Consider the following 22,357-nt stretch of genomic DNA (forward strand, 5'->3'; position numbering starts at 1 on the left):
AGGACATAATTTTTAAATTAATCTGTTGAATCCTTAAGCTCATGATTGAGTATATCAATCATCAAACCTATAAACCTATCAAAACTATAAAAAAAAGAAGAGCCAGGAAAACACTGAAAAAGAAAAACTATAAGGTGGGATAAAACATTATAAAGCCTTCATAATGAAAACAGCATGGTGATGGCCCGTGAATAGACAAATATGCCAGTGGAATAGAACAGAAAGCCCAAAACTAGATCCCAGCACATACAGAAATTTACGTATGACAAAGGTAAAATTAGATCCATACCTCAAACCCTGCACAGGAATAATCCCCAAATGGATTAAGGATCTAAAAGTAAAAAATGAAACCACAAAAGTACAAGAAAAGCCCAAGATTTTCAGCTTGGTCTACATTTTTAAAGAAAATTTCCCTATAGTAGGAAAATTTCCTTTCAAATTGGCTCATTTTCCCCCTCATTTTGCAGATGTGATCATTTGCAGGTCACAGGCATAGGGAAATCAGTTCTCCTTCAGTATTCTCAGTCTTACCACTCATACCTGTATTCTCTCTTTTTTTAAAATATCTTACTCCCTTCACCTTTCCCTCCTTTTTAAATTTTTTCGGTTACAGTTGACAGTCAATATTATTTTATATTTCGTGTGTACAGTGTAGTGGTTAGACATTTGTATAATTTAAGAAGTGATCCTACTAAGTAGTCTAACACCCACCTGGCAATATACATAGTTATTATTTTACATCCCCTTGACTATTTTGTAACTACCAATTATCAAATACTTCTTAATCCCTTCGCCTTTTTCACCCTGCCCCCAACCCCCTCCCATCTATCACCCCAACAAATCCAGTACCCATCTGACACCGTACATAGTTATTACAATATTGTTGACTGTATTCCTTATGCTATACACTACATCCCCATGACTACTTTGTTACAACCAATTTGTACTTCTTAATCCCGTCCCCCTTTTCACCCACCCCCAAACCCCCTCCCATCTGGCAGCCATCAAAATGTTTTCTATATCTATGTGTTTGTTTCTGTTTTGTTTATTCTGTTCTTTAGAGTTCACATATAAGCAAAATCACATTGCATCTGTCTTTCTCTGTCTGACATACTCCACTCAGCACAATACCCTCCAGGTCAATCCATGCCCCTGCAGATGGTGAGAACCCATTTCCTTCCATGGCCGAGCAATATTCCATTGTATATATATGTACCACCTCCTCCTTATCCATTCATCCATTGACAGACACCCAAGCTGCCTCCACGTCTTGGCCACTGTAAACAATGCTGCAACAAACATGCATGCACATGTCCCTTCAATGTAGCGTTTTGGATTTTTTTGGATAAATACACAGTGGTGGGATTACTGGGTCCTTCTTTGTCTCTTGTAATAGCCTTTGTTTTAAAGTCTATTTTGTGTGGCATAAGTATTGCTACCCCAGCTATTTTTTTAATCTCCATTTCCATGAAATACCTTTTTCCATCCCTTTACTTTCAGCCTGTGTGTGTCTTTTGATCTGAAGTGAGTCTCTTGTAGGCAGCATATTGTATTCTCTTTTTAAAAAATCACAGCCTAAACTGTGAATTCACACTGGTATTATTTCTTTAAGAATAGACTAACTCCCAATGACCATGATATATTTATATACATTAGCAATTCTACCCCTAAGTATTTCTTACATGAACTTTATATCAACTTACCTAACTGCATAAAATATCAAAGGCAACTCAGATTCCATGATTTTGAGACAGGGAAAGTATGTTAAACTCTACTATGACTATGGATGGTGAGTGTAAAGTTGAGTTACAGAGAGGAAGGAGTTAACTGGTGATTATTCACTACATAAAGGTTTTAGGAGGATAAAATGTACATATAAGTTAAAGAAACTTCACAAAATTAACTTTAAATCTATGTTGAATTTTAAAATAAAGCAAAAGATATATTCATTGTGAAAACATTAAATTCCTTCTGTGAGCTAAGTTCTGTTCTGGAAATACAAAAGTGGCATATGTAGTCCCATAGCTGGTCTTACTAAGTATCTGAAATTAAATGTAGAATCTTATCCTGAGGATCATTATATTGACTCCAATATGTTTCCTTTTTTTTTTTTTAGCTGAGCCATCCTGCCACCTGTTGGCAGCTCAGCGGCCTCTCAGCTCAGGCCGGGAATCAAACCGGTGACCCTGTTGCTCAGAGCTCGCACTCTTGAGCAAGCTCTTAACCAACCGAGCCACTTGGCTGGCCCTATGTTTCCATTTTTACACAGCTGCTATGTTATATTGGGTTGTCGGAGAAGTCATGACGCATTTTTGCAATGAAAAACATATAAAAAATATGTCATGACTTTTCCGACAACCCAATATTTCACTTAAACCACATGCTACTTGTCAGAACAAAGGGTAAATAAGCTATGGTACATTTTAAAAATCTTCCAGAAAATAGCATTTTGTACCATACTATTCCACATAGGGTCTTTCATTGCAGCTTCTGTATTCATAAATAGAAACATACAGCAACATTTACATAGAGTAAACTAGATTGCAAGAATAGCTAGCTTACTTAGAAGAATCAGAGCACTTAATCACTAACTTTTCACAGAATTTGCTTTGAAAGAAAAAAAAGACCAACTCTGGGATCCATGCATGAGATGTAACACAATTCTATGTAAGAAACAGTGGCTCAGTAAAGCTTAGCTTCTTAGAGGAGTAGAGGGAGAAAAAAGGAAGATGAGATTTTTATCAGAAGTTAGGGCTCAGTATAATCAATAATGTTGTAAATATTTTTTAGGGGGCCAAATGGACTCATGTCTTGTTAGAGAGACCACTTCATAGTCAGTGTAGAGGCCTGACCACCGCACTGTATATCCGAAGCTGATGTTGAATAATATTGTATGTCAACTATAATTATATATACATATATAGTCACAGGACGTGGAGTAGAGTGTGGGCATGGAGTCAATGGAATTGTAATAGATAAGCATGATTTCGGGGGTGGGAGGGCAGTAGATGGGGGAGGGGGGTTGTTTCTGTGCAAAGGGTGAAAAGGATAACTATTGCAATGTTCTGTACACCTGAAACTAACAATAAATACTAAATAAATTAATTTAAAAAAAAAGAAGTTAGGGCTCAAGTGTGTAGTTTGAAAAAGTACCCTGTCTTTTATCAGGAAAATATTTAAATTTTAATGCAGCCATATTTGTCATTTTTTCCCCCTTCTGTGTCTACTCGGTGTTGTATCTTGCTTAGGAAGATCTTTTCCATCACACTATTCTTAATTTTTTCCTATATTTTGTTTCACATTCAATTTTTTAAACCTTAAGTTAGCTATTTAATATGAAAAACATTAAGTAAAATATATAAAGTAGGGGTCTGACTTTATATTTTCCCAAATGGATAGCCCATGCTCTAATACAACTTATTGGATAGCCTCTCTTTTCCCCCACACTTATTTAAAATGCCAACTTTATAAAAAATTAAAATGATAAACCTCAATCATGTAAACTAAAATTCACATGGATATGTCTGTTTCTGGATTCTCCTTTTTTTTGGATCATGTATCTATTTTCTATTTCAGTGCAATTATTGAATTAATATTGCTTCATAGAATTCTACTTTGCTATCTAGAAGGCAAGTTCTACCCTCCCCCCCATGTTATGCTTTTCCAAAAATTTCTTGGTCATTGCTCATTTTTCCTTTACTCTGAAATTTAATTTTAGTTTGTCAAGTCACACTCAAGCAAAAAAAATCCCATTAGGATTTTAACTGGGATTGCATTGAATTTAAAGGTTAATTTGGGGAAATTAATGGATACTGTTCATGTATTTGCCCACTTTAATTAACTTATTATTCTAATAGTTTTTCATTGATTTTCTTGGATTTTCTAAGTAGACACCATATTATGAATATGTTGATAATTGTTTCTGTGAATATCTGTAGCTTACTTTTTCTTGCTTTTTTATGTTGAGTAGGGCCACTACTCAATATTGAGCATTCCTGACCTTCGTGACAATGCTTCTTAAGTTTCACTTTTAGTTGATCATATGATTCTGAATTGTTCTAAATGTGTTTATGAATTTAAAAAGACTGGTTAATTGATATATTAGCTTTTATGTTTGTAATTAAATTTTGTAATTAAATTGATATCCCATATTTATATAGATTTTAACAACTAGTTTAGAAAAGTTAGTTGAAGGAAACAATCATTAGTAATCTCTCAGGCTCAAGGATCTAGCTTCCTGTCCTCTAGGAAGCAAATTTATGTTGAGGATGATTTTTATGTATTTTCATGTAGTAACTTGCAAGTAACATGCTTTCAGACTTTATAATAAAAATATAATTTTATCTGTAAAACGTTTAATTCTATTTTGAGTTGATATTGGTTTATATGTACTGATGATGTTATCAAACCCCAATATGTGAGTCCATCCACCTGCTTGCACTGTCCTATAGAAATGAACTATCAGGAGTTTGCAGTAGAGAAAGGAAGTAATATACTATAGGATTGGCCAATCTGGCGAACTGGTGAGCTCGTAATCTGAAAGACCCAACTCCACCATGGCATGTAGATTACAGATTATATAGGGCAAAATCACAGGACATCATGGGTTAAGGGTTCAGAGTCGTGTTAGGAGCTGATTGGTTGGAAATTAGTTAAGGGGAGCAAATCATTTCTTCAGGTCTTAAGGATGGCTCTGAGGTCTGCCCCAGAGTCCCTCTGTCTTGTTTCATGGAAAAGTTGCCAGGGGGTCCTTCCACCTTAGGGCTCAGGCGCTGAAACATAACTTTGGTCAAGATACTATCTTTAGCCTGACAGAGGTCCAGACCTTGTGACGATCAGTCAGGTTGGGACCATTAGTCTGTTGCCTTCTGCTTCCTCAGGGGTTAATGATTATCAGGGATAAAGGTTGGGGTTATGAAGGGTGTAGGAGGGGGGCGGAAATAATGATTTCTAAAGCTGTAGTCACAAATCAAATCAAAATCATGAGGACCATAGGTTTCAGTGGTATCGTTGACTTTTTAATTATTGAACCATTAGAGAGCACTTGACTGTGTGCCTCCATCATTACTTAGAAGTTCCCAAAAGCTGGTTTTTGTGGGGTTTTTTTATATTCCTCTGGAAATTCATAAAGCAAGCTTCTGAAAATGAAGTGGAGAGGTGAGATTATTTAACCACTCCCAGCTGAGCCAGAGTTTTCCATTGTTTCTCATCTCCCACTCCATTTCTTTATGTCATGAAGAGAAGAGATGGGAGTAGGAGAGTTAATGTCATGTCTCTCTTCAGTTTACAGAGATAGTGATTTGAAATACCAGTTTTCAGTCTTCTCAGGTCTTCCCAATATGTGAGGAATATTAATCCTGTTGCTAATGTAAGGCCTGTTTTTAAAAAGCAAATCGTGTTATCTGTTATTCTCCTCTTATATTTTTCTTAATGATCAAACTGTGTAAGAACCATAAATTGAAAAGTTTCCTTAGTTCTGCTCCTCATTGTAACACTTTCTGATTTTTTGTGTTTATTACTAGGTCATAGCCATAGGGTAATATGACTCTTTTCCCATATGATGAACTCTGCCAAGACTTTTAGTTGTGGAACATGGATTAGAACTTTTATTTCTAAAATAAATCTATAAGCTTTAAGATATTTTGAAGCAAATGTAAAACTATAGTTAACATTGTACTCTTAAAAATTATTAGAAGATTGAAATGAAGGATAAAGAAATAAATCTTATTCCAGAAGAAATGCCACCATAAGCAATATCCCTAATTTATGGATTCATTAGCTTCCCAAGTTTGAACTAGTTAACCTCAAGGCTGGAATATACTGTATGTGTAAGACAAAAAAAAAACATAAGTAAAGCATTGGGATAGTTATGATAGACGCACATGGCTGTGTTTCCTCCTGACAGGAGCAGTTTCTCCAGATTAGGTTTATTTGCTTCCTGTGCTTGGCTTTTATCAGTTATTGTTTTTTTTTTCTTTTTTCCTATTGTTGTGTTCTTAAAAGATTATCACCAACTTCATACCCCTCCTGATCAAGCAGAAATAAGTTTGGTTAGTTTTCTCCTCCTCTTAGACAAGATTTGGAATTGCCGTGAAAAGTAATGAAATCAACTCTTTTTATATATAAAACAATCCTGTGATGACATATCAGTTTTGAATAGGAATGCAAGGTTCCATTTTTAATTCTTTACCATTTTTTTGGATTATAGCACTGGGAAGTCAGCATCAGAGTGCTTTGTTCATAATTATAGGTGTTCAAAACTGTATTAGGAATTTAAAATTGCCTTTATCGTTATAGAATGACTCACACTCTTCCTAAATGACTTTTAATCTTTGATGCTGTAACCAAAGACAGTATGTTTCCTGGGAGGCTGCTGACAATAAAAAAGAAATTGTAGGCTTTCTTGTATTGTTTCATATTTTACTATATTTCATATTTTCTTTCTTGAAATGAAAAATTGTTTTTTTACTTAAAAAAATTTTTTTAATTTAAGTATAGCTGGTATATAATATTATATTAGTTATATGTTCCAGGTGTACAATATAGTGATTCAAGATGTTTATACCATAAAATGTGATCACCCCACTAATTCTAATAATCATCTGTCACCACGCACACTTATCACAATATTACTGACTATATTCCCCTTCCCCTTTCTACCCATCCCCCACCACCTCTCTTCTGGTACTGTTGGTAGGACTGCACACTGGTGCAAGCCCTATGAAAAACAGTAAGGAGATTCCTCAAAAAACTGAAAACAGACATACCATATGACCCAGGAATTCCACTTCTGGGTATTAATCTAAAGAAATGAAAAATTCTTCTTTACTCTAGTTTCCTTTAAAATCGTTTCCATTTCTGGAAAACTTACTTTGAATTCAGTTGTCTGCTGTTAAAAGTTATGAGTTGTGAACTATTGTTTGGGAAAGGAGCAGTTTTGACTCAACTATTGAAAATTAAAGTTGAAAGACAAAATGAATCTTTTTCATATACATTTAGAAATGTTTCTATAGCTTCCACCAGGATTATTTTTAGTGCTTATCACAGTTAGTTTTACTTTTTATACTTGTAACATTTGCAAAACAGTACAGGAAATAACTCTTAGTTTGTGGCTGCTCAAAATAATTCTTGGTAAATTCTTGGTTCCTTTCACAGTTTGATTTACAGCTGTCTTGAGTATAGGCCTGTGTTGCAGTCAAGGGTAGTATATTTATATGTATGCAAATATTGCATGTCTCAGGATCTTTTCACTGAAATTCACCAATGGAAAGATTTGAGACTGAATTGAAATAAAAGCTTGCTCAAAGATTGTTTGCACAGCTGCTTTCAGGCAGTGACTGAAGTCTCCTAGGAGGGCTAGTGAATAAGCTCTTGTTGGGCCATGCTCTGAAGATTTGGGTAGCACTTTGCATAATATAACGTCATTACGTGTATTGGGTCTTTGCCCTTGCTCTAACCTCCCTAAGCACCACATTTGTTTTGTTTTGTTTTGTTTTGTTTTTCCTTCTTGCTTGGTCTCCTTTCCTGAGAAGAGCTGATTGTTTATTCTTTGTGTCTTGTGGAGGTAACTAAAAAATAAATTGTCTTCTCTTATGATATCAGTATCTAGAGATCTTTAATTACATTTCATGTTAGACAGCTTTTAAATTCTGAGACCTGAGCAAAGATGATGTCCGTGTATCTTTCTCTTCTTATAAACTGCTGTCTGTGAAACTAGGCTTTTGAGCAGTAATTTAATCAGGAGAATCACAAGAATATTAAGCTCCATTAACTGTTGGGTCACCAACAGTATGAATCTAGTGTTAAATTATGATTTGGAACTTCACAAATGTTATCTAAAAGTTAATTCTTAAATCCTTGACGAACACTTGCAACCTTCTAAAAAAAAACAGATTATTATGGAGGTTAATTGGTGAATAGAAAAGCAATGTCTCTTCAGTAAGGAGTGAGTGCAAGATAAAAAAAAGTGGGTCTTATAAAATTGTTTCTTTGACACTGTATTAGCCAAGGCTCTGATTCACTCCTTCCTCCCTCCCTTTCTTCCTCCATCCTTCTTCCCGCATCCCACCCCTGTGATTTAGAGGCATCCCTGTAGCTACAAACTTTTTCCTCCTTCCTTTCTAATTCTCCAATATTTCTGATTCCAGCCCACGTGTAGGAATTTGGCATATGAGGGAACAAAGGAAAAGCAATGCTAACTGTCACCCTTTTACATTTTGATTGGCAAGAGAAGCCCACTTCCCTAACAGACAGTGACCGTGGTAGAATGCTATCATAATGAAGGAGAATTTTACTAAGCAGAGAGGAATTATGAGAAATATTAGAAGATTCTCATAGTTTAGGGGCTCTTCAAGAAATGCTTAGTGATAAGGAATATGAGTTTGTGGGTTATTTTCATTTTTTAAAGAAATTCCACTGCTTTCTTTTATAATTGGTGATAACAGTACTGTGAAGGATGAAACAAATTGTGCTCATTTAGGCTGGTGAATTTCTCCATAGACATCATATTTTAGAAAATTATGAGGTTTTCTAACTACCTATCCTTGCGATGGGATTTATTCAAATAAGCACAATTACAATTAGTTTGACATAACCTTTTTTCTTTCCACTTAGTTCAAATAATTTGTCTAGCTTACAGTATGAGAACTGTGATCCTTTGTGGCTTATAAATTTATGGCGAATATTGTTGATGCTTGGGTATCATTATAAATACATTTGATAATTGGGATGTGTAAGCTCATAAAACACATGGCTAGATATTTAGCATCATAAGCCTACTTGTGTCTGTTTATGTGTCATCATTATTCTCTCCTGTTTGATGGTGACCTCATCACTTGTTGAAAAAATCAAGTCTCTTTTTGCCTCTGACAGCATTGCTCTAGTGGTGTCCATTGTTATTTAGGAGATTGTTAGAAATACAAAATGTCAGGCCCCACACCAGACCAGCTGAATTAGAATCTCCAGTTTAATCAGATCCCCAGAGATTTTGTATGTACATGAAGTTTGAGAAGCAGTGGGAAACTGATAGTATTTTAAGTTAAAATTATTAGAATTATTCTGAGGAGGTCTTATAAATTTTAGGGAGAAAAAACCAGCTCTTCAAATAGGCTATTTTCCTAGGTCAAGTAAAATTTGTATCATAGGCTAATAAGAATTATTTGGCTTTTAATACAATTGTATTACCTGTTGATTCTGCTACATGAAGGAAAACAAATATAAAATTCATTATCACCACTTATCTTTTTATTAGATGTTCCAGAAATGGCTGTGAGATAAATGTAGGATTCTTTTTATCCTGAAAAATAAATCCTTATAAATACATTTTAGCTTTGTGTCAAAAAGCCAAAATTCATAGCTTTATTTTAATTTTAATATTCAGTAAAACTGAGTGATGTAAACATTAGATGGAAAATACATGTTGACTGAAAACTAAATTGGGCCTAATATTTTAGAACCTCTTTTAGGAGTCATAAAAATGTAAAAACACCAAAGTTTCTTTTTTGCTTGACCCTGTTAATAATGCTCACATTCATTTATAGTGGGGAAGTGTGTGTGTGTGTGTGTGTGTGTGTGTGTGTGTTTAACAGAGGAGGAGGCTCAAAACAGTGGATTGGGAATGCTAAATAAGATTTGTTTTGTATTAGGGAAGGATCATAGGAGATGTATTGAGATTAGGTTTAATAGTGGATGGTGCCCTTGGTTTCTGCAGCAACTTTATGCTAGAGTTTTGTTTTTTGGTTTTTTGTTGTTGTTGTTGAAAGTTATTTCAGTCAGAATTAATGAGGTACATATATTTGAATTAAAATGAAGCAATTTCTAAAGGCAAGATTTTTTACCTGTTATCATACTGTTTCTAGAATCACCATTTAAAAAGATGTTTCTACCCTTTGTCACATTTTTCTGTTGATTTTGATTTGTATTTAAGCGACTATGGATATAGTTCTATTGGGTTGTCAGAAAAGTCATGACACATTTTTGCAACGAAAAACAGAAAAAATACGTCACAACTTTCCCAACAATCAATAAATGACATATGGAATAGGTTCTACTTGTAGGTGTTTTCCTTACCTTCCCTTACCAGGAAGAGAGTAAGAGAGTGGGGTTGGGGGGGCGATGGTGATAGATTGGAACAGAGGAATGAAAGGCATGTTTAGGAAGCTGTAGGGTTCAACTCACATAGCTGAAATAGCCAATGAAGTGAAGGTGCTGAGCAAGAAGATTAGTTCCTGCCAGAGATGATCCTTTCTTTGGAAATGGCAAACTGGCCACAAGTCACTGTTCTACTCATTGAAGCCAGAGAGAGCTTTTCAGAAAACAAGTTCCGACACAACCCTTAGTCATGCTGGCCTTTCGGTGCCTCACTCTCTCCATCCTGTCTCCCACCCGTGGGTCTTGGCGCTTTCCAGTCTAATGCTCTTCCTTCCCTCTTTGCCTGGTTGACTCCCACTCATCCAGACCTCAGTTCTTGCCACACATTTTCCAGAAAATCTGCCCTCGATCTCTCTGATTTGTTCAAATCCCCCTTTTGTGGACTTTTGTAGCACCATGCAAAGAACGGTACCTTTCCCTCACTTCAATTTACTTCTCAGGATTGCTTGTATGATTTTCAACTGAATGTACTTCTTTCCCAGTAAACCATTTATTAGCCCCATGAAGGCAGGGACCATATCTATTTCTGCTCACCTTTTTATTCATACTCCCTAAAATGATTCCTAGCTCATAATTAGGCATTTGATAAATATTTGTTGAATGAATAAATGGAAGTTGGTATCAGGAATTGGAAAAGCAGTGGGATGGGGATCATGATATTGGAGACAGAAAGGGAGGGATTCCTTAGATCAGCAAGCTAGGTGGTCAGGGAAAAGTCATATAGAGGTCTGGGCTATGGTGGAAGTATAAGGAAAAGAGTTATTGATTTAGGAACCAGATTTAAATCTGAAGAAATCAAGAGTATTAAGTGAAGCCTGGGGCTGAGATAAGCTAAGATTGGATGTGTCTCCAGAAGTAAAGTTGAATCGACAAGTTTTGTCCTTTTCAGTGCATCTACATTTTGTCATACAAAAATTCATTGTTTCTGCCTCTATTGTTTCTGCCTCCTATTTTGAGACTAACCATATTGAACCAGATTTTTCTCAAGTTATTTTAATTTATGTTATCCTGCTGAATTGTATGTGAATGTGTATGTATAAATTCAACACTTTAATTCCTTCTAATACAAATTGTTATTTAAATACAGTAAATGCATTTTAAAACAATATCTTTAAAGTTGTAAATGGAAAAATATTTTTGGCATGACTTTTGGTATGTTACAGATGATCAGTTTGGGAACTATCCTTTTCACCCCTTCCCCAGTCCTTCTAATTTAGTATAGGCTCAAAGGGCAGGAATATTGAGTCAGGGGGACTTGGTTTTAGACCTTGCCTTGCTGTTTATTAAGCTGTAGGATCCTGGGCATGGTCTCTAAATCTCAATTTTCTTATCTGTAAAATCAAGATAATTATATGTAATTCCTCAGACTGTTCTAAGGATTAAATGAGAACATATTTGTGAAGTGCTTAAAACAGTGCTTGGCACACAGTGTGCACAAAAATTAAATGGAAGGTGTTACTGTTAATCAGCATCAACTCTTCCATTTGGAAATAATGGAATACTACTGCCAGCTTAGCGTTTTCTAAACGATATTAGGATAGAGTAAATGAAAACAGGCCCAGAAGAAAATTGTCCCTCCTTTTGTTTTATTTGGTTTTCTTGGGAATCCTTGTGAGAAGAAACCATATACTATTTGTTAGAGAGAAACTGCTTGCTTGTGGAAGGAGGTGACTGAAGGATGGCATTGAAGAACGTAAGGAAGAGGAGTTTTGAAGTCGGAATGTATTGTACTGATTTCCATGATATAGTAAAACTATTTGCAGTGTTTCTCCTTTCATTCATTTGAATGCAACTTCAGATAGAATGCCAACCAGGCACCCTACAGTGTACTCAGTTCTTTAGAGTATACTAGCATGGAATTCAGCTCTTGGTAGTTTCAAATATATGTTTTTTTCATGTAGGTCTGGAAGAGTGATTTTTATTAAACACTGTCCTATGTTATCTCTTCTTTATTTTAATAACCATAGTTTTTATCAGCTCCATTTACCCCTTTCTTTTTGCAAGCATATAAATCCAATTTATTGTTGAGATCTATTTTGTTTCAGTCTTGAAATGGTCTGATGTAGTCAAAACAGATTGGACTCCAAATCCTCCAGGATTAGGTTTTAATCCTTGCTGTGCCAGTCAGTTACTGTGTACGTTTAGGGAATTACCTAATCTGCAAAGCTTTAGTTCCTTGATGTCTAAAATTGGTGTAATAGTCCCTTTTACCCTAGGTGACACTTCCCTGTCCGCTCTCCATCCTTACCGATCCCATATAGTCCCCTAAAGGAATATTCCACATGCAAGGCCTCTACTTTCTCACCCCTCAACTCCATTCTCTGTCTGGCTTCTATTTTTATCATTTTGATATTCTCTGGTTAAAGTCACTGATAAATCTCTAATTCAGGGTGGGCTTCAAACACACAACCTGACTTAGTCTCCTTAAACTCTAGTCCTGTACTGCCGGTGTTAAAGCATTCTCTTCTGTTCGCTTCCATGACACCACTCTGTCCTCAGTTTTTCTCACTCCTCTTTGGATACACTTCCTCTGTTTTCTTTGCAGGTTTGCTTCTACCAAAGCCGTCACATTTTGGAGTTTCTTAAGGTTCAGTTCTAAGTCCTGTCTTCATTCTACTCATTTTCCCTAGTCAGTCTTAGAAACACTCATGGCTTCAATTTTCTACCGATACACCAATGAATGTTCTTTAGATTCCACATATAAGCAAAATCACATTGCATCTGTCTTTCTCTGTCTGACATACTCCACTCAGCACAATACCCTCCCGGTCCATCCATTCCTCCGCAGAGGGCAAGAACCCATTGCCATCCCTGGCCAAGCAATATTCCATTGTATATATGTACCACCTCCTCTTGATCCCTTCTTCTATCTATTCATAAATATATGTCTCTAGAGCAGACCTTTATTTCTGACTGACTACTCAACATTGCTATCTGCCTATCTCAAAGGAGCTGTAATCCCAGCATGTCTAGTAGAAAACTGCTTCTCCTCTGGTGTTTCCATTGTCTGTGAATAATGTCACCATTTATCCATTTCTGTGAGCCAGGAATGTAGGCACCACCTTTTTTCCCATGGCCTCTTGTACCTCACACACCCAATCCAGCACCAAGTCCTGCACATTTTATCTTCTTTCCAATCTACCTTTTCTCTTCCTTTCTTGCCATTATCCTAGAACAAGCTACCAGCATTTCATACTTAAATTACTTTGCCACCCAACTTGCCTGCCTTTTGGCAGCCTCCAATTCATTTACCATACTACAGCTGGAGTAATGTTCACAAAACACAAAACACTTTCAATGCTATCTATTTCAAACCCTTCAGTACCTTATCCTTGCTTTTAGGGTCTCAGGATTCTGAACATGGCCTACAAGACCCTGCACCATCTTGCCCTTGGCCCATTTCTCTAACCCATTCTGCTCTGTTCTCTTCTTCTCTGCATTTCAGCCACACAGACTTCTTTCAGTTTTTCAAATGTACAGTGTTCCTTTTGTGGCACAGGGTCTTTGCATATGTTTCTTTTTTTGCATATGTTGTCCCCTCTCTGCTCCTTCCCTTTGCCTAGTTAACAGTTTTTAAGCTATACGTCATAGTGTAGTCATCAATTCCTCAATTAAGCCTTCCATTCCTGACTTTCACCTCAGCTGAGGGTGAATCTCAATTTTTGTTTTTCACAGCACATTGCATTTTTTTCCTTTATAAGAATCATCACAGCTTGTATTTTTACATTGCTTTTGGCAATTAAATGATTAATCATTATCTTCAATATTATACTATAAACTCCGTAAAGTCAATGACCATGTCAGGTGTTGCTAGGCATTTGATTCCCAGTGCCTAGCACCTAGTAATCACCTCAATAATGTTGATTAAATGAAGGAATGGCTCAATGCGTATCAGATGCCTACTGTGCTCAGTGCCGTGTGGAGAAGTCAGTGATGCCACCCTTCAGGGCTCTATAATTTATTGTGGGGAATAAGATAGTAATACAAAGATTATAAAGAAGCGGCACAGATAATAAGGACTGTAAGTGTTAAATCCATTGACATTAAGAGAAAAGAGAGCCATCTGATTCCGTGATCAAGACCAGACAGGATTTCAGCAACTATATATGTAGAAAAGGATATTCTGAGTAATAGGAATCACATTAAGGAAACAGTTAAGTTGTTGAGCTTGGCTGCAGCATAGGATGTATGAATGCATGAAAGATAATGCTAGAAAGATAGGGCCTGAATTTGGAGGTCCTTGAATGCCAGAATGAAAGATGAAAGGCTTAGATGTCCTTAAGCTTCATTAAAACTAACAAACAAGCAAAAGTGATTAAGTTGTAAAAGGAAAGATATCACTAATCCCTAGGTTTGCAACTAATTCCTTATGCTCTGTCTACCTATGATTCATATTAAAGTTGTTTTTCTGTTAATGAAATATTTTTAGAAAGGACTGTGAAGACTTACAAAGAAAAAACAGCTTCAGCTTTAGTTAAAACTTTCTGAAACTGACTATTAATTTGGGGGAGAAAGCATGATCTTTGAAAAATAGTGTGCATGAATTCTTAATGTATAACAGCTTTAAGCTTGATAATAGTAACAGCCAGTCTTTATTTATTGAACATGTCATTAAAATCATTTTAGACTATTTTAAAAATTAAAATATGGAAGTGTGCAATAATTGTATATAATATTTAGAGATTATTTCATCTGTATTTAAAAAGCATTTAAAAGTTTGTAAGCTGTCCTCACCTGAACTTTGAGAAAAATGATTTAGCTGGTTTACCATGTTCTGCATACAAAACTTTACAAATTACAAAATTAAAAAACCATTCGAACATTGTTTTGTGTAATGTGCCATTCCATTTTAAAGGTTAGTCTCAGATTACCATATATCAGTATTTCTAAATTGAGCAGTTTTAAGCAACTTGATTGTGTGTTTATGGGACACTTTGCCCTCTTTAATTGACCTTGATGTAGTATATCACTGGATATATTGTAAGTACTTTTTGTGAATATTCTGATTTGATGTCATAATAAAAACTTAATTTTTATGTAGTCTGCCTTTTTCTTTACTGTTTCTGGCTTTCGTTTGATACAGACCCAGTTTACTTCTATTACCTATTTATCTTTTGACATTAAATCTTTATGTGTTATGTGGTTGACACTGTCTCCTAGTTTCAGTGCTGATATAATTTTCTCCTTACTTTTGTTTTCTTTTGGCCATTTAATAAAAGAGGGGAGTTTAAACCAGATAAAATCTACTCTGGTTTAAAATGAAGAACCGGAAGCAGATTGCAGGGAGGGTGAATTGTTTTGCAAAATGGAACAATGATGTATTGCCATGCAGTTAGGATTTTACTTTTAGTCTCTGTCTTAAACACAACATCAAGTTGTTAGAGAAAAAATAGGTCTGAGAAGAGTAGAAATGGTGATGATCTGTATAGTGGGGCTTGGCCTTCCAAGAAGTCTCCCGGAAACCACAGAGCAATGATTGATTTCCTACTGCATGCACCAGTCTGCACACCCTGCATCATACGAGGTCGAGGTCAGACAATTAAGTTCGCGATCTCATCCTAGAAAAAGCACTGCACACCTCATTGCTGAATATCACTATGGTCACCTCTGAAGTATTCCCCTTGGGAAGCTATGCACCAATGCCAGTGCCCAGTCCACCCTTCAAAGCAATTTTGGAACTCTTTTTCTGGAATGGCCATCACAGCTGTTATCATACTACCCTTGATGTCCTGAATGGCATCAAAATGTCTTCCTTTCAATATTTCCTTTATCTTCAGGTAAAGAAAGAAGTCATTGGGGGCCAGATTAGGTGAGTAGGGAATGTGTGCAAATGCAGTTATTTGTTTACTGGCTAAAAACTCCCTCACAGACAGTGCCCTGTGAGCTGGTGCATTGTCATGATGCAAGAGCCATGAATTGTTGGTGAAAAGTTCAGGTCTTCTAACTTTTCACACAGCCTTTTCAGCACTTCCAAATAGTAAATTTGGTTAACTGTCCAGTTGGTACAAATTCATAATGAATAATCCCTCTGATATCAAAAACAAAGGTTGGCAACAGCATTGCAACAAGTTCGCAAACTTAATTGTCCAACCTCGTATACACCTTCTCAGACAATTCTGTTTATAGCCTCTGAGGTCTGCCAATCAGCGGGCAAAGGAGTCTTTTCAAAGGTAGTTAAATGCATCAAATGCACTTAGGCTGCCCCAAACTTAGTAGGTATTTAATAAATACTTGCTGAATGGAATGCTGGATGCCTTCTTCCCTGGCCTGGGTCTTTTATGTCACACACTATTATAAAATGAGGTCAGAAGGAAATTTTTTTCAATACAATAGTTTAATAGTAGTTTCAAAATGTTATGTAGCCTGTTGTAATTTTTAAAATTTTATTTTTTAAATTAACAATAAAATTGACTTTTTGGGTTTTACAGTTATATGAGTTGTAACGTGTACAGATTTAAGTAAACAACACCACAATTGGCATACAAAAGTTTCATCACCCCAAAAGACTTTCTCCTGCTGCTTTATATTCACAACCTCTTCATATTCCCAATCCGTGGCAACTACTGATCTGTTTTCTGCTGCTATCTTTTGGCCGTTTTCAATATGTAATATAAATGGATTCATTCAGTATAATCTCTTTCATGTGGACCATTTTCTCTCAGTATAATACTCTTGATATCCATCCAAGTTGTTGTGTGTATCACTAGTTCCTTTTTTATTGCTGAGTAGTATTCTGTGGTGTGGAAGCCCCACCTATTATTCTTGTTCACATTATTCCTCATTTGTTAAAGCAGACATTCCCTGTTTTTATTGGAATTTAGAATTGTCTAGTGGCAAGATGCTTTTGAAGACAACTTTTTCTTATTTTTTTGGCTGAACAAAATATAAAGCTGAATATAGTAAAAGGCAGATCAAAGAGTAAATATGCCCTTACTTACTAAGTAAGAGCAATGACCAGTTCATCTCTGAATTAAATCAAGAATTTATATGGCTATATCATTCCAGAACTATATGGGAATTGTTAAAAGAAATTTTTTTAATTAGTTTCAGATGTGCAACACAGTGCACTAGTTATACTTTTTACCCCTCAAAGAAATTTTAAACTACCTAGGTTCTAGAGCAAAATCTTATTTTCTAGAATACTTCAGGAAGTTGATTTATTAAATATTCTGGGTCTCTGTTAAGTAGCCTATACATTTACATAGTTTGGCCAGTTTTCCAATAATTAGAATACAGTAAAATTCACCAAGTATTGATGTGCTACTGAATATAATTTTATTCTTTTCAGATGGTTTGGGAAGTACCACAAGAAGTTATATATGAATTGTCTTTTGCTAGATTATTTATCATTACATACTATCCTATGTATTTAAGAAAAGCATGGTTATATGAGCTTTCTGGCTGTTTATAATAGTATAGGAAATGCTTTTATTGTCTATAGTAGATGTCATGATTAATACCTGATTGCTACCTGACACTGACAACCAGGAGCAAAAAAAAACAAAAAACATTTTTAAGACTTAAAAAAAATGTTGCATTAAAGATTTTTACTAAAAATATAGTTAGCATGCAATATTATATTACTTTCAGGTGTACACAATATTCAACATTTATATACCTAAAGAAGTGATCATCATGATAAGTCTAGCAACCATCTGACACCATACCATGCTATCACAATATTATTGACTATGTTCCCTATGCTGTATGTTACAGCCCCATGACTTATTTGGACTGCTTATTGTCCTTCACCTCCCTCCCCCCTTTTTAATTTTTCAGTTATGGTTGACATTCAATATTATTTTATATTAATTTCAGGTGTGCAGCATATGATTAGACATTTATATAAGAAATGATCCCCTGATTAGTACCTACCTGGAACTATACATAGTTATTACCATATCATTGACTATATTCCCTATGCTTTACTTTATATCCCATGACTATTTTGTAACTACCAATTAGTACTTCTTAATGCCTTCACCTTTTTCACCCTGCCCCCAAACCCCTGCCATCTATCACCCTGATAAATCTAGTGCTCACCTGATGCCATAAGTAGTTATTAAAATATTATTCACTATAATCCTTATGCTATACCCTACATCCCTATGACTACAGTATAACAACCAATTGGTACTTCTTAATCCCTTCCCCTTTTTCACCCATCCCCAATCCCCCTCCCAGAGGGCAACCATCAAAATGTTCTCTGTGAGTCTGTTTCTGTTTTGTTTATTTTGTTCTTTAGATTCCACATACAAGCAAAATCACATTGCATCTGTCTTTCTCTGTCTAACATGCTTCACTCAGCACAACACCCTCCAGGTCCATCCATGCCATCACAGATGGCAAGATTCTCTTTCATGGCTGAGCAATATTCCATTGTATATATGTACCTTCTCCTCTTCATCCATTCATCTATTGATGAACACCCAGGTTGCCTCCACTCCTGACCATTGTAAACAATGCTGCAATGAACACATGGATGCACACATCCCCTCAAAGTAGCATTTTGGGTTTCTTCAGATAAATACCCAGAAGTGGGATTACTGGGTCCTTCTTTGTCTCTTGTTATAGCCTTTGTTTTAAATTCTATTTTGTCAAGTATAAGTCTTGCTACTCCAGCTATTCTTATTTTTTTATTTTGTTTTTTGTTTCCATTTTCATTAAATAACTTTTTCCATCCCTTTACTTTCAGTCTGTATGTGTCTTTCAATCTGAAGTGATTCTCCCAATCTTGCTGGGTGGCCTTAGGTAGTAGGGGTCCTGTGGAGCCCAGTGACACAGTCTCCCTGGTCACCTGCTCCAGGTGTTCCAGGAGTGTCCCTTGTGTTGGTTGTGTGTGTCTTCCTGTTATACTTGAGCCTTGATTGCTGTTGGCATGTCAGTGAGTGGGATTGATCCTCAGGCTAACTGGCTATGGGGGGTTGGCCACATCCATAGCTTATGGGCTGCTGTGCAGGGGGCTTACTCCATGGTGCAGGATTTGTCCCATCAGGCTCTGGTGCCTATTGAGACTGCCCTTTGTGTGTACTGCTTGTGCTGCTTCAGTGGGTGGTACTCTGCTGTGGTCTGAAGCCAACCACCAAGTATGTTGGTTCTGGGGCCTCTTGGGAGGGGCTCCTATGCAGGCCCAGGTCAGCCACTGCCTGTCATTGGCCAGGTAGTACCTGGTAGGAGCTACAAAGCGATCCATGGTTGGTCACTGCCTGTGCTGTACCTGGAGGCACGTGGGAGAGGCCACATTGTGAACCCAGGATGGTTGCCACCAGTATGGGATAGCCTGCTGCCACCTGCCAGCTCCTGTAAGGTTCAGCCTCTGATAAATCCTCCTGCTGTACACAGTTTTAGTGAGTCAGGATTTTAGTGAGTCAGCAGGGTGGAGCAGCAGAGTTCACCAGGCGAATCAGATTTATATTTGGCCAGTGGGGGCAGGCTCAACACAGGAAAGATGGTGCCTGCCTGCTGGATGCACAGGAGGAGGGGCCTACACAGGGAAAATGGTCCTCCAGTCCTCACCCCAAAGTTACACAACTCAGCCTATGCCCATATGTCTCCGACACCCCCCCGAGTCACCATCCCTCCACTGGAGCTCAGGGTGAATGCCTGAGCAAGCCCTTTAAGAGGACATCTGGGTTTCCCACAGCTTCCTTTCCCACCTGGATGTTCAGAATCCCTACTGTTTTTCACAGCCAGAAGTTCTGGGGGCTCCTCTTCCCAGCACCAGTACTCCGGACTGGGGAATCTGGTGTGGAGGTCTGGGGTACCTTGCTCCTTTGTGGGGAACCTCTGTGGCTGAGATAACTCTTCCAATTTTCAACCGCCATATGTGGGTTTGGGACCAGTCCATTTCCTGTCTCTGCTCCTCCTACCAATCTTGACATGGCTTCTTTATATCCTTAGTTATAAAACTTCTGTTCAGCCAGACTTCAGACGGTTCTCCAGGCTGATTGTTCTGTAATTTAGTTGTAATTTTAATGTGTTCATGGAAGGAGGCAGTCACAGTGTTTATCTACTCTGTCATCTTGGATCTCCTAATATTGAGTCAAAAGTTAACAGTTTTTTAAAAAGATCTTTCAACTTACACCTTTTTGCAGGAGGAATCATTGAAGTTTTTGAACCCGGAAGTGGCTTGATCAAAGAGTGTTTTTAGAGATGTGATAGTGATAGACTGGACAGACTAATGCCAGAAAGAGCAGCTAGGCATGAGGGCAGGCTGTACAGCATGGGTAAGCTGGTAACAGTGAGATCAGAAATGAAAGGACAGAGCAAAGCTATTTCAAATGAAGAAACTATGTTTCTCACAAACTGAAAAGATAAGAGATTAAATTGGCGAGTAATCAAGGCAGTTCTGAGACTGGAAAAACAATGGTAGAAATAGAGAAATACGTTGTTTAGGGAGAATGAGATTGGAAATGAGGCAGTTGAATCTGGTGTTACTGGTCATTGATGATCTTGGGGAAAAGCAGTGTCAGTGAAATGAGAGGACTGAAAACTAGCTTAAAAGTAAGATCCTCTGCCTTGAATTTTCATTCCTGTATATGAGGAAGCAAAAGGATATTGGATTGATGCATGTTTGTTTTAATTTCCTTACCTTATTTTGCAGAAGTGACAACAGGTCCTCACAAATCTTCATGTCAATCTTTATTCTTTACAGTAAATAGTGAGTGGCAACAGGACTCTAATGAATGAATTTTCACTTTTATATTTTGCTATAAACATCAAGGGAGTGTTCTATTTTTAGATAAGAACCCATGTGTTATGTGTAAAATGATGTATAAAGTAAAGCTTCCTGGAGTAGGGATAGTCATCCTCTAACATCCCGTGATCGCGCTAGTACGGGCCTTACGGAATATATCCTGTCAGGTATAATGTGAGTGAATAGAAAAAAAGTTCTTCACATAGATAGAAACCCATATTATGGAGGGTAAAGTGCATCTGTAACACCTCTGGAGGATTTATGCAAAAGACTTAAAATACCAGGAGCACCACCAGCATTAATGGGGAGAGGAAGAGACTGGAATGTTGACTAAATTTCCAAGTTCCTTATGGCTAATGGTCAGCTGGTTAAGATGCTGCTTTATATAGAGATCACTCATTACCTGGATTTCAAAGAGACTGAAGGGAGTTTTGTCTATAAAGGAGGAAAAATCTACAAGGTGGAAGGCATTGAAGCCGAAGCCTGACATCTAGCTTAATATGGCTGTTTGTAAAACCTTGCTTCAGAAAATTTCTAGCATATGTTGCCAACTTTGATGAAAAAGATGCTAGAACTTTTGAGGGCATTGATCCTAAGAAGCCTGCAATGAGAGAGGTGTATAAAAAATTTGACTTGGGCCAAGATGTTATAGATATTACTGGTCATGTCCTGGCACTTTACAGAACTGATGACTATTTAGATCAACCATGTTGTGAAACCATTAATAGGATTAAACTTTACAGTGAGTCTTTGGCAAGATATGACAAAAGCCCATAACTTTATCCACTTTATGGTCTTGGAGAACTGGCACAAGGATTTGCAAGGGTAAGTGATGTTTATAGAGGTACCTACATGCTGAATAAACCAATTGAAGAAATCATTGTGCAAAATGGAAAAGTGATTGGTGTTAAATCTGAAGGAGAGATTGCTCACTGTAGGAAGCTCATCTGTGACCCCAGCTGTGTAAAAGATCGGGTAGGAAAAGTGGGTCAGGTGACCCAAGTTATCTATATCCTCAGCTACCCTATCAAGAACACCAATGATGCCAGGTCCTGCCAGATTATTATTCCACAGAACCAGGTCCATCAGAAGTCAGACATCTATGATTTCTGCACACAACATGGCAGCACAAGGCAAAGTACATCGCCATAGTCAGTACAACTGTGGAGACCAAGGAATCCGAGAAAGAAATCAAACCAGCTTTGGAGCTCTTGGAACCAACTGAACAAAAATTTGTTAGCATCAGTGACCTGCTTGTACCAAAATATTTGGGAACAGAAAGAGAGATCTTTATTTCCTGTATATATGATGCTACAACTCACTTTCAGACAACCTGTGATGATGTGAGACACATCTATAAGAGGATGACAGGATCAGACTTTGACTTTGAGGAAATGAAACGCAAGGAAAATGATATATATGGGGAAGATGAACAGCATTACATGCTATCATCTAATTAGGACAAACTTAAAATTTGACAAATGATTCGTATTGTATGAAATCAATATTGTA

At 36.9% G+C, this 22,357-nt stretch overlaps 1 protein-coding gene and 1 pseudogene across 10 annotated transcripts in view; both read left to right on the forward strand.

The window, feature by feature from the left end:
* LOC109395197 (rab GDP dissociation inhibitor beta pseudogene) overlaps positions 1 to 22,305 on the forward strand; it is a 41,621-nt pseudogene extending 19,316 nt beyond the window's left edge.
* Positions 1 to 22,357, forward strand: part of CNKSR2 (connector enhancer of kinase suppressor of Ras 2) — a 265,333-nt gene that overhangs the window by 26,129 nt on the left and 216,847 nt on the right. The gene's annotated exons all lie outside the window — the stretch shown is intronic.

Source organism: Hipposideros armiger, unplaced genomic scaffold (assembly GCF_001890085.2).
Source record: "Hipposideros armiger isolate ML-2016 unplaced genomic scaffold, ASM189008v1 scaffold_13, whole genome shotgun sequence".
Lineage (NCBI taxonomy): Eukaryota > Metazoa > Chordata > Mammalia > Chiroptera > Hipposideridae > Hipposideros > Hipposideros armiger.